Below are 13,405 nucleotides of genomic sequence, written 5' to 3'. Positions count from 1 at the left end.
GGCTGCTGGCAGCATGTTATAAATGTAATTTCTGTGCTGGAGTGAGGGTGCTGCTAGTGCGGTCCCACCATTACTCAATACCCATGATTGTAATATGCTAAAAAAAAATACAGGGGCTCATAAGTGGGTGACAGGAGATGAAAATTAGTGAGGAATTTCACTAGCTGGCTGCTCATCCCGTTGCCTGGTCCTTGGTTGGCGTTTGGGTTGAATTACCCTGTGTTTTGGGTACCTCACTACCCAAGGAAGGTTTCCTCAAATGAAGGTCCCTCTTCAAACCACTTCCAGAGGGGAAGGGAGGGCTGGCCCAGGTGGGCACGCAGGACCCCAGCAGCTGGACCTGGGCACAGGTCGCCTTCTGCCTGCCTCTCTGGGCTCCAGCTGCCAGAGGTGCCATCAGAGCACTCTCAGCTGTTGCTGTAAAGCTGTCTAGCTTTGAACCTTTATTTCCTTTCCCTAAGAGTAGTTGTAGTGGGATATTAACTGGATGCTCAGGTGGTAGAAGCTGGCATCTTCCCACTGAGGTCACATGAGCTACACTGGTAGAGGCCCAGCCAAGAGCATCCAGTTTGTGTAGGCCTGGAAATTTATTCACAAGTTGGTAAAATGGGGCCCTGTCAAGTCTGAAGTTGGATTTCCAAGTCCTCTGGTCACAGATGAGATACACAACTCCTTTTGTTATGAATGTAAACTCATACTGTGCAACAGAGTAAATTTCTTTCTTGCATGATGTCAGCACATGGACAGTAGTGTTACAGGGGATGCTCAGCACAAGTGAAACCACGGACATTGTGAAAGGTTAAGAAATGGAAGATCATTTCTGCTTGTTTCAAACCCATTATCTACAGTTGTTGCGTATCTAATTATGCTTTTATCGTGGCTGTCAAAACTGTTCATTGAGGAGAAAAGAGCATTTATGTTGAATGTGTTTCTCTTTCCTGTCTCAGGTTATACTTTAGCTAGGCCTAGACTGGATTTGTTCAGATTATAAATAGATGAAAAAGGAGATGAACAAGAGAATGGAATCCATAACTGTGGGATGAAGCTGATCCTGCACTCTCAGAAATTTCCCAGTATATTTTTTTCCCATTGAAAGGACTGATTTCCTAAAAATTGAAAAGTCTCCCCAAAATTTGTTAATTCCAATTTAATTTTTTTGATAGAATCAATCTGAACTGTTCCAGTCAATTTTAAAAATTTCATTCTAAACTTCATCTTACTGAATGGTTTCATTTTCCTGTTGGAAATAATTTTCCTTTCAGCAGAAACATTTTTCTAAAGTAATGTGATATAAGAGAATGCAACCTGAACAAAACACTTCCACTGTTGTTGAAATGAGAGCAGGATTTTGATCAAATCGAAAGTAATTCCTTTTTGTTTGATGGGAAATTTAGTGATGATTTGGAGGTTTGCCTAGATTTTAAAAATACCACAAATGGTTCCCAATTGGAATTTTGACTTAAGACTATTTGTTCCCTTAGAAAAAATTTCAATTTCAACTTTCAAACAAACAGTATTCCTGATCCTGGAAGCAGAACTGACATTGACAAAATCAAAATGGTTTGCAGGAAGAACAGCAAGGAAATTTATGCATTGGGCATCTTGCACAAGGAGCAGGGGCCACACCATTTTGCTCAGTCGAAACATAATTCAGTTACTTTGAGCCATGTAAGTGCCAGGCTAGAGGAAGAGGACCCAGCCACACATTGGCCATATTCCCTCTGAGTCGGGTCAGGGGCCCATGTCATACTGACCGAACATTGCCCATTCGCTTACTTCTGGAACCAAAGATGCCCATTTTATTGCACTCTCTGATCTGCTGTTCACTGGTGCTGGCAAATTGTTGTTTTTATTTTTAATAAATAAATAAATAATTAAAGCAACCCAACTTTTTAAGGCTGTTCCCTCCCTGTTTGTGTGCAGAGGACTGCAGATCTGTGTGCGATATAATGAAGGCCTAGGGGAGAATATTAGCACTTCTGAAAAGAGCTCAGGGAATTCTAGTTTTTGCTCTGACAACTGAAGGCAGAGGAGAGTTTTTCCTTTCATGTTTGTTTTCAGTACATAAAGTGATTGAAAGCAGTTTCCCAAAGAGGAGGATGGGGAGGGAGCACTGAAATTTTTTAGCATTTCTAATCTGCTGCCTTAATTTTGGGGCTGCTGTACTCTCACATGGAGTCAGAGTGAGGAGCAAAAGATGGGGACACTTGTTCTGCAGGCACAAGTTAGAAAAGCCCATGTATTGCAAGACTGACCACTGTGGGGATGGGGAGGGGCTGCTTTGGCTGGACCCCAGCACCACCAGTGTGCTGAGCCTCGTGTGGGCAGGCAACACAGGGAGCAGTTGGGGTCATCCTACGTAGTACCACCACCCCAGTGGCCACCCAACTCCCTCTTACAGCACCTCTGGCCAGCGGTGGGCTGAGCACCATGGGGCTAGCCCCAGGGTCAGGAAAGGGGAAACACGGACAGGAGAGGAAGAAAGCAAAGAGGAGGATGGGCTGGCAGTTATTTTTCCAAGGGATGCTCTCACATGAGCTGGGGAGACCGCCTGGGTTTGGATCAGTTTTGCACTTGGAAGAAAAGCACTCAAAGTCACCAGCACAGATGGAGTGGGTAGAGACTTGCTGTAGCCATGATGGCACACCAAAGCTACACTCCATGTAACGCGGGCCACTTCTATAATGCCTGCACATCAGATTCACTCCTTAAGTTTTTAGTTACTTAAGTGGTAATACTAGAGTGTCATACACTCTGGGATGGAATAAACCTGAGTTGTCCCTATAGAGAAGGCAAAGCAGGCATCTGCAGCACTGCTGCTCAGCTGGTAATGGCAAGGCAACAAAACCAAAAGCTAAAACTTGTGGGCTCTGTAGAGCCTGCCCAGATGCTTGTTCCTGTCTGCAGTATTTGTCAGGAGTAAAACCAGTGTAATACCTTTTGCCCCTCAAAGTATGCTAGCTAGATATTTTAGAGAAATGGATACTTTTATGATTGATACTGTTAGGATGAGGTTGACTGGATCCTGTGCTTTGGCCATGGCTGCCCGGGCCCTCCCCATCTGTGTCCTGCAGCGCTGGCTGCACCATAAGTGTTCACTGGAGAGGGACTACAGAGCCCAGTCCAGTCCCTGGCTCACCTGGGGCTTCACTAAATCCTAATCCAAGCAACTCTCCTGGCCCAGATCATATGGCATGTTGAGAAGTCCCTCAAACAACTTTTGGATCAGGTTAGGACTGAGTCCAGAGCCCCTCTAAGGTAACTATGAACCATGCCTTGAGTTTTAGTTGGGTCTGCATCGGGCTGTCTGCCTAGTCCAGCTGCAGAGAGGAGCTCAGTTTCCAGGATTGTCCATCTGAGACCTTTCTTGGCACAAAATAACTGAGAGGGTATTGCCAGGAGAGCGGAGCCCTGTACCTCCATCTCACTTTGAGCTCTGAATTGATCCACTTGTTTTGTATGATGCAGATCAGGAAGGTTACAGGGCAAAACCTGCTATTGATAATCTCTTCTGCAAGCATGGAACAATTTCCCCTACTTGCTGTCTTCTGCTTTATTGGACTCTGGCCGAGAGCCCCTTCACCTGTGTACAGTCAGTAGATACTAGTCCATGTTATTCGCTTCCTCATGCAAAGTATCTGTCTTTGGTATACAGTGCATTCAAAATGTGTAATTGTGGCTCTATTTCATAAAAGAAATTACCAAAAAGCTACATGAAGCTGGATAGGATAGCCACAGTTGCTCTCACCTTTTGCATCAGGTTACTTGTTGAATTCAGAATCAACAGCTTAGGATACTGAAATATCTCAGTGCTTTTAGTTAGTTCTTAATGAAAAAGGAAAAACAACGGTGTGTGTTGACATATGTACAGCACAGAGAGGACTAACAGCAGCCAGTTAATAATCTTTGTCTCCCTCACTGCTGGCACGTGTTTAAAACAAATGCACACAAAAACCATCCCAGGCACGTGTGCTCACAGATGTCTATGCACGCAGGCATGGTTTAGCATGAAGAATCACATAAATTAGAAGGATTATAATTACTCTTTTTAATCCTTTCGCTTTGAACAAACAATCTTTAATCAGGAGACGGGAAGCCTGTTTAAGACCTGAAACGTAATCCAAGGTCAGAAGCTAAGGGTCACCACTCTCGACTGTGGACTGAACAACCAGGTGTGACCAAGAGTTGTAATGAAAAGCAGACTCTCCCCATCCCCCTGAGCACCCGAAGGGCACCGTGGCCGAGTAGGTATGCAGGGCTCAGCATCTCACAGCAGCCTGGCACTTGCAGAGCCCTTGAGGCTGTAACGGCAGCTGCAGATGGGGGGGGCACATCAGCACCTCACTCCCGAGGAGCAAGGCAAGCAGTCACGGAGAGGAGGGGTGTAAAAGAGCAGGAAGCTAATGAAAGCAGTTCCCCTCTCCAGGGATAATTGGGGAGGGGTTAGAGTTAATTAGTTTATATGGGTAACAGAGGTTAATAGGGTTCTTGTTTTGGTTTTTCTCTTCCTTTGATGGAGTGTGTCAGTTGTTTAAAGCTAACAAGCTGATGAGATAAAAAGCAAATTAAATATGTGATCCAGGTGTTGTCAAAAGTTGAGGTAGAAGTGTTAAAAGGAAAAGTTTAGAGCTGGATAGGAAAAAAAAGAATATGAAAATAAGGTGTACATGTGGAAAAAAAAAAAAAAAAACAAACCAAAAAAACCCAACCCAAGCCTTGCATTATTTGTGACTCAGGTATTTAACTAGTGGACAAAAAAAATTCAAGAATGAACAATGTAGGTATTAAGAACAGCCTTCCTGCTGCCCTCATGCATAGCTTTTTATTAGTGTACTCCAAAGTACTGCCATACAGCTTGCTGTCATTGAGTTCCTCATCAATAAACAGGAGACTTGAGTTCAGTGTCTTGTTCATGAGCTCTACAACACTTTTTCTGCCTAGTCAGAGTGACCAACTCTCTGATGTCCCTAGACTCCTTAACATATCTTGTAGCTATGTGAAAAAGTTTCTGACCTGTACCAGATCTTGAGCAGAAGCCTTCCAGCAACACTGGGAAACTGCACACAGTCAAAGCTCTGGTCTTCCATATGGCACCATGGGGATGTGAAAACTGGCTAAAATTTCCTAATGATGCCATATTCATATAAAAGTCAGTAAGAAAAGTCAAAACATCTGTAACAAACTTGTTTCACCACCTCTGTCTTGCTGAATCCTACATGTGCCCTCAGCTCCTAGTGCCACTAAATTTTCAGTGAACATTTCTAAGCTCTGTTCCTCCTTTTCACCCCGCTATCTCTATTTTTATGTTTACTGACCACTGTTTTCCACTCCTACAGTCATCAACTGTTTAATCTGCAACTATAGATTTGAATATGACCAACTTCCAAAACCTTCTCTTTGTAGACATACCCATAAGGTCTCTGCTTAGGAACAGCAGTTCACCTTTCACTCTTAATGTTAGCAGGTCAGTTTAGAAAGGAAATGTCCACACTGGAAAATGTTTAATGGGAAGGGAGTTTCCACACCACATGACTTGTCTTTGTAGATATAACCAGCATCCTTCCTAAGAGTTTGGGCCAGTTGCAAGAGCAGAAATGTATGATTCAGTGCCCTGTAACCAGCAGGAGAATTGCACCACAGGTGTTGGAGGGAGTCACAACCATCTGGCCAGGCAAATAGCTTGTGTAATGAAGGAAATTAGCAGTGAATGGCATGAAGGTGTTTTATCCTGTGTATCATTAAGTTCTGAGGTATTCAAGGATGCCTTGTTTGAGCCTGCAACAGCAGAGGGAGAATGGCACTAAGAGAGAGCCAAAGGTACTGAAGGAGATCCATGGGCATACAAAGGCACTGAGAACTGACAAGACCACTGTGGGAAAGCTTGTTAGGAAAATAGTCCTTTTCTAAGCTGCACGTACTGCTGGGTGCTTCTAGTTCCAAAATACTTTGTAGACAAACCACTTGGCTCTTTTACAGGATTCATTAAGTTGGAGGCTAGCATAATCTGCTACTGCTTTTGCTGCTGCCTGGAGAATAATTTTAAAATATCCCCCCAAGAAAGAGAAAATATGAAAGCTCTGTATGCAACATCTCTGAAAAGTGAGATTTGGAGCATCAGCCCATGAGCAGCAGAGATGTTTGTGGCCAGCTCCAGCTCTTTCCTGGGACATTTATTTTAGTACAGTGATATAGTTCAGATGTGGGGAAGGAAGAGGAGACAGAGTTCCTCTCACAGTCACCAATAACTTCGGAAGAAAGTCCCACCACCCTGTCAAAGGCCTTAGTCCCCTGTGTTTCACAGTTCCCCTTGCTCATCAGGGCATTAGCAGAGCAGTACAATCACTTCTGCTGCAGCCAGTCTGCAACTGTCTTTTGGCCCATGTTCCCGAGGGGGAGCAGACTGTCAGAAACACTCCAGAAGAAAGTAGCCCTGAGTTCATAATATCCAGACCAGGGATATACTTTGAAAATGCAGGGGGAGTGTATTTGTCATCAAATGTAGAGGAAAAAAGGTGGAGAGGTGATGGAGAACTTGTTGCCACCAACCATCTCTTACCTTTTGTGGAGAAAGTTCCAACAGCAAATTATACCAAGCCAGAAAAAATAAGGGACCAAATATGCTAAAAAGCACTGCTTTCACTTGCAAAAAAGTCTGTTTAGTACATGTTTATGGAACTTGTCTTAGATGCTCTAAAAATAGCCTTGCAGGAGCGAGTCTCCAACTCCCTCCAGGAAACCCTACACATTCCTAACATAGAGGAGCAGTTTAATCCTGATTTTCATAACAATCAGAACAATTATTTTTAGCACTTTTAAAAATAGGCTTCAGTTGACCAGTGCTGAGTTGTCAAAGCAAGATATGGAAGATGGGTCACTTCACAGGAGTGTGGCACAAGTTGCCAGATTTTGGATGAACAGAACATCTGACAAGAATATGGTGGTTCAGATGTCTCAAGAGGTGTTATGATAAAGATTTCAGACAAAGCTTGTGGGGAAATGATAAGACAGAAAAAAGGAGTGTGAGGAACATCCTGCGAGTGATGACGGGTGAGACAGAGGAATGGGACGTGCTAGGGAGCAGTGTTGAGCCTGTGCAAATGAGGGCAGAACCAGAGCACCATGCCTTCTCCTGGCTGAGGCGCTGGGATATCTTCAACAGGACAAATGTTGCACAGCCAGATGAAAAATTATAAGGAATATAATAGGGTCTTGTTATGTCATCACAGAAGCCCAGTTAAAACCCTGTCCTAGTGAAATCCAAAGCAAATCTCTCATGGACTTAGGTCATCCACTGTTCTGTCATCTGGACTCTGACAGCACTGACTTCTGTGGTTTGTAGATGGGTCTTGGAGCACAAAGATTTCACAGGCATTCCTGTTGTTGCCCATTGAAACAGATTTCCCATCTATTCGCCAGGTTGTGAGCAGAGCTGTGCATCCTAAAGCTTTTGCGAGGAAGTAAGCTGTGCTTGGCAGCTGGCTTCTGCTAGCAGTACTAAAGCTCAGGTCCAAGTCTGGACCGAGTGCTGAATGCCTGACAGATACAACACTAGATTCCCTGGAAAGACCCACCAGAAGTTCATAGCCTAACAGAGCACAGCCTCAGCATTTGCTCCCTCCTCTGAGGGTTTATCTCCTATAATCATGTGTCTCACACTTTGACTCCTAGTGCAGGCTAGTCATCTGGGCTCCCTCTGTGGTCAGCAAAAAGGACGGAATTTCCAGAGGGTGACTACTGCCTTTCTAAGAGGTCAAAAAGCCTGATGTACATTGCTGAGAACATGAGGGAAGACAGGAAAACAAGTTTCCTAAGCTGACTTTGCTGATACAGAAAAGAGGCCATGTTAACTACAGTCCAACTCTTATTTAGGATGATCTGTATCATATATTTGTAGCTAGCTTTTCCCGAACATAAGTATCTCCAATGATGCTTTAAACAGCTACCTTACTAATGTATACTTCCCACGCACCATTTTACTGATCTGCTCCAAAGGGTGCAGCTGGAAGATCTCAATTTGGCTGATATGCCTTGAAAGTGATGGGATAGTGCTCATCTGTCAAACAAAGCTAGGAGAGAGAAGAGATGCTTATCTCTTACAGACAAAACACCTGGCTGTCTGGCTTTGTGAATGCTAATTTTGCAAGCTAAAAAAAACCCAAAAAACCCCTACCATTTTTCCCAAAAACTAAAATAAAAATATTTATATTACATTTCCATCAACCTGTATTTCGGTTATGTAGAATGCAACTTAAAATCCATGGAAGAAGTGATGAAGAATTACCTTCTTTTTCAGTGGTTCTAAAGATGTCTGCTTAGTATTCCCTTAAATATGTTTACTTAGTATTCACTTGTGAGCTTTTTCCTTTTTTTGGTGTTTTGTTTTCAAGCATTTGTAGTCACATCATTCAAACTAGGCTGGGTACATAAAATCCCCCTTAATAATCTAAGTTGTCAAAACTAAAAGCATTTTGTAAATTACCAGAAGAGCCTCAAATTGAACAATGATGAAAATATTGAGGTGTATTTGGTATGCTGTTGTAAACATGCCTTGCACATGACTCAGCAAGTCTCCGTTATTCTTGCCTTCTGTTTTTCATGCAGTCCTTTGCTTCTACTCCCCCAAGAAGACTGATTTTGATAGGAAGTCTCTGAGAAGTATAGTGCCTTATAAAAATAGGTCTTCCTTATAAAAATAGGACTGATTTAGTGAAACACAACTCTGTCCTAACTGATGTGGGTAAACTGAGATTCCTTTCCAGAGGGAAGCAGATCATATGGGGAAGAAACCCCCCTGCTTTCAGAAACAGGACGTTCTCCTTTGCCAGTTAACATGCTACCACTTAACGTGATCATTTGAATTCATAAGGGGCTTTGTAGGCTTTGGCAATGCTCAGTTTCATACTTACTGATACTTTCAGCTGTAACTTCTCCACCATCAGCTGTTGTTAAGATAGTTCAGTTTAGTGCACAGTTAATGAAAAAAATAGGATTTTGTGACAGTTGCTGTTTGTGTTTCTCTCTTTGTTTCTCATTTAATGATCAAAGACCCAAAAACCTCTGGTACAGAAGTAGCAAGCTGCGGTAATCAATTAAACAGGAATGAGTAACACTGCCTCTGTTGGGCCACAAAGTCATGGATGTTGATACTGCAGGTGGGAACAGAGATCTATACCAGAGCTGACTTGTACTTCAGATTTAAAGCAGCATCACACCTAAGGCTGAACATTAAAAATCCCATTGGACTTTGCAGAAGCAAAAGGGTAATTCTTTGCCCTGAAAATAAACTGGACCCCTGAATTCTTGCTGGGTTTGCCTGCCTGCTGACTGCAGAGCGACAGGGCTCAGTCCTTGGGGGTGCTGGATGCACGCACCTCTCTTGGCGCTGGTGTGGTTGATGAACACTTGCTGTAACATGGAATTGGAGCCACAATCTTCAAACATAGCTGTTGCCTTGCATCTTCCCAAAGTAGCTCATAAACAATTACTGCCAAAGTCTTGGAGGCTAGCTAAATATTAGATGTTTGTAAGCTTAATTGCAAACTGGAGGACAGTGGGCAGGAGGAACGTATGGCGGTACGCTAACAAGCGTCATTGTCAAACCACTCCAGCTTTGAAAGGGAACATTAAGGTATCATTTACTCGGTGCCCTGGCTTCCTATGGAGCACTGCTAATGAAAGACCTCTTTGTGTGTGCGGTCACTAACTACAGAGAACAGTCAAAGACTTTATGGACATAATCATAAAAAAGAGAGCCTGTAGGCCAGAACTGATCCTACAATTAGCTCCTGTCTGTGTGAGTGGAAGCACCTGCTTTTGCTGTGGTGCCTTTCAAAACCAGAGACTTTTAAACCTCTGTCTGCTCCAAGGATTGCTTTTTCCCTTGAGGGACTTGCCCATGTTCCTTCATGTGCACGTATTATATACCAAGCTTGGTGGAAAACACTAAGAGAAAAGTACAACAGTAGGCAAAGACAGGCCTTGCATCTTCATGCAAATACTCATCCACTTACTAAGGGCAGTATTTTTGCAGAGGGGCCCTGCAGACTTTGCAGAGTGACTGACAATCCTACAGATCCGTGGCTGTACAACATGAGTTTTCAAACATCTGTCTCTATCCTTTCCTTTTCTCTTCTGTACAAATGGTTTGGTTTGCAACTTTGTTCTTCCTGTTGACTTCTTCTTGCTCTGGTAACAGCAGCCCATGACAAGAGCAGGAGGTGTTGAAAACTGCTGCGAGTGGCTCATGCCAGTGCGTCAGGACTGTGCCTCTGGGGCAGACTGTATTTCGTGGCTCCCGTGCCTTGTTTTGGAGCTGCCTTCCCCTCAGGATGACAAGCAGAGAGCATGCTGATGTGCTGCAGCTCAGGGTGGCATGTGTAGAAATGCTTGGGTTATGAAACAGGGGGTTGTCAAGCTTTGGTTGCACGTGTTAGTTCAACACTCATGAGAAAACAGCTAAACAAACTTCTACAATGAGAAATTATATATATATTAAATATAAGTAAAAGACATGCATAAGCCCATTTTTAAATGTACCTATAATGCACACAAAGGTGACTGAAGAGAAAGCAGTGTAAATTTACAGATGTTTTTGACTTTTCAGCCATAGACATCTACTGTGATGATAGAAATCTGTTTTCACGCTAAATAAATCAGTACCACGTCACACTTTCCTCAGGTATCTGAATACTTCAGTTGTTTCAACAGTGTTCTGTAGGTTTTCAAACCTCTGATATTGCTCAACGAATAGTGAGCTGCATGCTTAAAAAAAGTCGGATTGGTAGGAAAACCAACCTTGCCAAAAGATATCTCTTCTAAAAATCAGAATTAATTTCAAATGTCTTGTCACCTTACTGAGTTATTTTGCCGTTGACTGCCAGGAGAATTTAATTTTCCAGTTTCAAGTGAAATTCCTCTAATCAAATCAGGTCTGGGCCTTATCAACAGGTAATGACATTCGTGGAAAAGATCTACTTATGTGTACAAGGCAAACCTCTGTCTAAAGGCACAGTATATAGCTGGGTGTAGTTAAATAGTACATCTGCCATTACAGGTTCACTTCCTTGCATTCACTGCTGGGCAGGCTGGACTGGCCTCAGCAACAAACTCCTGAGTGCTTAAATACACTGGGCAAGCTCAATTTCAAAGTTTAAATGTTTGAGGATAAAAATGGGATAAAAAAGTCCCACAAACTTTGGCTTCCTGGGAGAGGACCTTTTGTTTGCTATAGAGGATGCCTGAGCTTGGCAAAAGCTCAGCAGAATTGAAAGCAAAGACTTTCAAATTTGCATTACATTACAGCCCATCTGACTTTTATGTTCATTTAAATGGATTTTTAAATACGTACCATAACCCACCTGTCAGTGAGGTGGTTATTTCACAATTAAAAAAATTAAACCACTCCAACAAGGTGGTCTTTTGCCTCCAACAATGAATTGATAGTGGAAATGAGGGAAGAAAGAAGGCATTTATTGCAGTAATTGCTTAATGCAGTTGTTTATTTAGTTCCTGTGGTGTAACGTGAATTAGAGGGCTGATTACTGATGGTTGTCAGTCAAGAGAGAGGAAGGAAAGACAGCTCTCACAGCTGGTGGCCTTGCACCTCTGGGAACAGAAGCTCGATCTGTCACAGGGCACTTTTCTGCACCTTAGCATATAGATTGGCATCTACGCTGTGGTGGGCAATCTTTGAGCAGGAGAAGCTTTGAATTAGGCAACTGAGATGTAGGTCAGAGCTGAGGCAGTAGCAGAGTTTGCCAGAGGTATATTGTATAGCTCAGAAATGGGCTAAGTTAGCATGCACAAGCACTAAAATTAATACTCTAGAAAACTCAGGGTGTTGGAAATATCCAAGTGATGCAGTAGATGGGATTTTAAATAGCCCTTTGGAGTTTGGGAACATATATAATCAGCATCATGAAAGAGAAACAAATCTGTACACGTTTTAAAAATGTACAGTGGTGTAAATCCCACTGTAAGCCACATTATTCTGTATTTTCATAGTCTTCCAGTTATTCTCCCTTTTCTAGTTCATGTTCTTCTAGATTTTAGCAGTGTATTTTCCCGAGGGCAGGCTTTGGTCTCTCTTTGCTAAGAATAAGGGAAAGAGAGGTGGGGAAATACTCTTGGCACATACTGGGTTGCAAAGGCTGAATCAAAAAGTCTGAGCATTTTCTTCCTGAGAGAGTCATCTTGTCAAGCTCAGAGGATGCTTTGAGCCCCTCGTGCTCCTCGCCTTCCTCAGCTGCTGCCTTGCTGACAGAACAGTCATGCCTGGAAGAGGGTTAAAAAACAGCAAGCCTGGGTATTTTCATTTTAAAGGAATAACCAGGATTTGTATTTTGCAGCTTACCTCAGACAGCTGACAGGCTGCTTGACCCTACTGCAGGCAGGACTGCGAAACCTCTGACTCGAAGAAAAAGAATTCTGTACCTTTTAAATGCAGGCAAACTTGCAGAGGCCGCAGCTATCCTGCCACTGCAGTGGCTGTGCTAACATCTTCTCTACAGAAAGGTTAGATCACCCATAAAGCCCACCTAGTGAAAAATGGCGTATTTCTTGAGAAATAGCATCATGCTGTCAATGATAACGTGGTCTCCATTTCTAAAAGCCAAACAGCTTTGCAGAGCTATTTGCCTGGGCACCATAACCCAATTTGCTGGCATTACAGAGCCGCAGGTCCCCATGCCAAGCACCAGATAAACAGAGACCTGCAGGTTATGAGGTGATCGTAGTATTTCCCCATCCCCTCTGCAGTGTTTTGTCCAACCATGTCTGATTGTTTCAACTCCTTCACCACCACAACCCATTGATCTGTTGGATAGAAGTGGAAAACATTTCCAGAAATGAGCATGTCATCTGCTACTGTTTGCTGAAAGGCATCCCTCCGCTCTAGAGGGAATTAGAGCTTCCATCTGCTCCCTAATATGAAAAACATGTATGGGCCCCCATGCTGCAGAGTCACTGTGTTACCAAGCTGCATAAACTCCTGGAGATTGGTGACTGTTGACATTTGATTCAAGGAAATCAGGCCGCCACTGTGCAATTACTTCATTAGGCCCACAAATAATCAGATGAAGGGTGGTCTGAGATTTGAACAGCCAGTCTGTTGGGACTTTGAAAGACATCCAATTCTTCACATTCTCTTTTAGCTCTGTTTAGATTAAGTACAGCATGTGTTTGAAGTTAAAAAATGCCAGGTTCCAGTGGGGAATTGTTTTTAATGTGTTTTCAAATAGTACGCATATTATCCATGTGGACAAACTGCCCCACGTCCTTCACCTCATGCGTATGATGCCCGCTGAAAACCTAAGTGTGTGTCTGTACAGTTGTAGGAAGGACGTTTAGTGAGCAGGTCCCAGCTGGTTCATCTGTGAAGGGTCAGGCTTGCCTTGGTGGAGTGGAA

General features: G+C 43.2%; 1 protein-coding gene across 2 annotated transcripts in view; it reads left to right on the top strand.

Moving 5' to 3' along the window:
• NHS (NHS actin remodeling regulator) overlaps nucleotides 1–13,405 on the top strand; it is a 267,934-nt gene that overhangs the window by 172,207 nt on the left and 82,322 nt on the right. The gene's annotated exons all lie outside the window — the stretch shown is intronic.

This window comes from Strix aluco, chromosome 2, assembly GCF_031877795.1.
Source record: "Strix aluco isolate bStrAlu1 chromosome 2, bStrAlu1.hap1, whole genome shotgun sequence".
Classification (NCBI taxonomy): domain Eukaryota; kingdom Metazoa; phylum Chordata; class Aves; order Strigiformes; family Strigidae; genus Strix; species Strix aluco.
Note: the sequence above shows the minus strand (reverse complement) of the source record. Positions and strands in the feature narration are given on the sequence as shown.